This window comes from Vombatus ursinus, unplaced genomic scaffold (genome assembly GCF_900497805.2).
Source record: "Vombatus ursinus unplaced genomic scaffold, bare-nosed wombat genome assembly UNPS02011777.1, whole genome shotgun sequence".
Classification (NCBI taxonomy): Eukaryota; Metazoa; Chordata; class Mammalia; order Diprotodontia; family Vombatidae; genus Vombatus; species Vombatus ursinus.
The window spans coordinates 3,639-7,419 of NW_020951555.1; the positions used below are offsets into that span (position 1 = coordinate 3,639).

The 3,781-nt window shown below is 40.9% G+C and overlaps 1 pseudogene; it reads left to right on the forward strand.

Annotated features, from left to right (window-relative positions):
• Positions 1-2,322: 2,322 nt before the first annotated feature.
• Positions 2,323-3,756, forward strand: LOC114039306 (annotated as a pseudogene).
• Positions 3,757-3,781: the final 25 nt, after the last annotated feature.

Here is a 3,781-nt window from a genome sequence, read left to right on the forward strand (position 1 = left end):
TTCCTTGGGAGATCCTCATTGTCAATATTCTCTCTTTGACCACCCAGTCCTTCAGTGGAGTGGGTAGGGTGAATGATGCTAGCTGCACTCCATCTCATTCCACTGCGAAAGAAGAACGCTCTCAGATCTACAAGTAGATGTCAATATGTTAATTAAAAGAGTCCTATTAAAGAGGAACCCATTGCTCCAGCAAAACTGTCTTTCTTGCAGTTCTCTGAAATACTATGTGCCTTCTAGCCCCCACATCTTTTCTCAAACCTCTCTATCCATAAAATGACCCTGAACATGCAGTAACAGACACAATCCATAGAGTTGGAATAGATCCCTGAAGAGATCTTATCCAACCCATATATGAACACGAAATCCCTCAGCAACATCCCTGATAAATGGCCAGTCATTTTTTTCTTGAAGACATTAAGTGAGGATGAAACCACTGCCTTCTGAGGAAACTTGTTCTATTGTTGGACAACTGTAATAGTTAGGAAAGTCTTCCCTATGTCATGCATAGGCTTCCTGTTTTCGAACTTCATATATAGTTCCCAGTTCTGCCCTCTGGGACCATGAAAAACAAGTCTTATGTCTCAACATCCCTTTCCTCCCACATAATAGCCCTTCAAACACCTGAAAATAACTATTACATCCCCATCTTCTCCAGGCTTCCTCCAATTATCAGTTTTCATTAATCAAAATTCTGTAAAGCCCAGGTAGGGTCTCCCTGCCCCCATCTAACATGAAGCCTTCTCTTATCATATAAGTTCATGGTGAGCTTGCCTTTTATTGAATTCCTGATTGGCACATCATCCACTTCTCTCCAACTAATAGTCTTACAGATGTTCTTGGAGATGTTGAGAGGTTAAGTGAAGTTATTTACCCAGGGTCACACAGTCAACATGTGTCAAAGGCACAAATTTGAACAGTGGGCTTCATAACTTCAAAGTCTGCTGACTATCCATTTTTCCCACGCTATCTCTTAGTACCAGTCTGCATTGGCAGAGCTAGTTTCCTCCCTGGGGAATCCCACAAATTGATGAAATCAACACATCACAGACCCCTCACAATTATATACTTCACTAGTATTTAACTAAAAATAAATGCAAATCAGTAAACAGATTAAGTATCTATTAAGTGTTATGTGCCAGAAATAAAAAAGACAAATAATTAAAGAGGAACGATAGTACAGAAGCAAGTGTGTGTGCTGGATTTGGAGTCAGAGAATCTGAATTCAAATCCTTGCTCTATTTTCTACTAGCTTTGTGACCTTTGACAAGTCAGTCTCTTTGGGCTTTAATTCTGTTGTTTTTGGGGTTTTTTTTTGGTAAAATGAGACAGGTTGGACTTAGTGGTCTCAAAGGTTGCTTCTTCACCTAAATCTATGACTTAATCTGATGAAATACTTCACCTTCCCTATTATTGAAGAGTCATTTCAGTCACATCCAACCTTTCATGACCCCATTTGGTATAATGACAAAGATACTGGAGTAGTTTGCCATTTAGTTCTCTAGTTCATTTTATAGATGAGGAACTGAGGCAGCAGGGTTAAATGAGTTGTCCAGGATCACGCAGCTAGTAAGTGTCTGAGGCCAGATTTGAACTCAGGAAGATAAGTCTTCCTTACTCCAGGCCTGACACTATCCACTGTGCCATCTAGCTTTCTTTAGTTAGCAACACCAATCAGTTAAGGATTGTCTACTGGGAAGAAGCACATGGTATAGTGGATAGAAATTTTGTCTAAGAATTAGCAAAACCTGGGTTCTGGGCTCACATCTAACATAATAGTCACTCAGTCTGTCAAGAAATATTTATTTAGCACCGACTATGTGCCAGCCACTTTGCTGGGAATAAAAATACAAATATAAACCAAGGCAGTCTCTGCCATCAAGGAGCTCACAATCTAATGGAAGAAGACATCATGCAAAAGGAAGCTGAAAAGTGGGAGGAGAGGTAGATACTTTGAATGAGGGCATGATGGAGAGGTACAAAGAAGTCCAAAAAGGGGTGTACTGGTAAAAAATGGGGAGAAGATGGTTTTGATGAAATGCGAGTACCAGGAAGATTCTGTTTTGCAGGATAATGAGATTTTGCAAGGATGAGTTTCCTGGGGAAAGAAGGCATGAGTATAAGGTCTGAAGAAGTTGGGTTATATGACCCTGGGCCAGTTATGCAACCTTTTTGTGCTCTAAGCAAGTCTCTTGGACAATCAGTTTCAGAGAATGTGAAAATTTACATTGGTAGAAGTTTTCTTACCAGTAAATTCCCTGAAACAAGAAAAATCACAATATCACTACTCGAGTCCCTATCATCAAAACAGGAAGCCACTGGAAGATGGGCTACATCAATCCCAAGCTTCATTCCAGGTGAGTTCCAGTCCAGTTGGGTCCTGATACTGTTCTGTAACCCACTGGAAAATTTCCCAGTATTCTAGTATTTTTATCTTCTTTCTCAAAGGGAAATATCTTGGGTTTTCCAGAGCCTTCTGTCTTCAGATTAGAAATTTCTCCTACTTGCTTTGTCTAAAATAAATAAATACAGCTGATTTGAGGGTGTAATTCATGCTGCTTAGTCTACATTATATTTTTTACAGCCTGCTCTAGGTGTGCAAATTCTCAGTCATAGCTCTGAAAGTACCTGGATATTTAAGTAGATGTACAGCTTTATCTCAATCTAGCAACTCAGATGGTTTTCTGTTATCTTATCATCATGATCAAATAACAGTCCTTCAGTGCCAGTATGAATGGACCAAGCTGACCTCAGATGTCTATAAAGCTGATCACTACCTCATGATCCTCCATCACAAAAAAACTAACAAAAAAACCAGTGTCAATACGACAGATATTCAAAATGGCAGCCAAGTGATCGAATTCATCCTTCTGGGCCTGACTGTGGGCCAGAGTTGCAACTCATCCTCTTCGTGGTGTTTCTGGTTGTCTACCTCATTACCTTGATAGGAAATCTTGGAATGATTACATTGATGAGAGTTAGCTCTCACCTGTACATGCCCATGTACTTCTTCCTTAGCCACCTTGCCTTTGTGGATGTCTGTTATTCCACTAATGTTATCTCTCTCATGCTGGCTCACTTCTTATCTGAGAAGAGAATCATTTCCTATGTTACTTGCTTGACCCAGCACCATTTATTCATTGCTGTGGTCATTACTGAGCACTTCATGTTGGCTGTGATCACCTATGACAACTACATGGCTATCTGCAGCCCCCTACTTTATAGCAACAAGATATCTATGAGCACTCGCTTCTGGTTGGTCAACATTCCTTATGTTCATGATTCCTTTGTAGGGACAGCACAAGTCACCTTGACATCTTGCCTGACCTTCTGTGGCCCTGACATCATCAACCATTTCTACTGTACTGACCCCCCTTTGCTGGTAGTGAGCTGTTCTAACACCTGTGTCAAGCAGACAGCCATGCTTATCTCTGCAGGCATGAACCTCTCAAGCTCCCTCTTGATCATTCTCGTCTCATACATTTTCATCTTCGCAGCTCTCCCATGATCCTCTCCAGCGAGGGGCAACACAAAGCCTCCTCCACTTGTGGCTCCCACTTGACAGCAGTCACCATGTTTTACGACACCCTCTTCTGCAAGTATGTGAGGTCTGCCACCAAACAGTCAGTGGAACAGAGCAAAATCATTGAGATGTTTTGTAACTTCCTCAGTCCCCTATTGAACCCCTTTATCTACAGTTTGGTGAACAATGATGTTAAAGTTGCCCTTAGGAGAACCTTTGGGAAAAACATGAAATAAATGAAAAGAAATAAAATGCCCACCA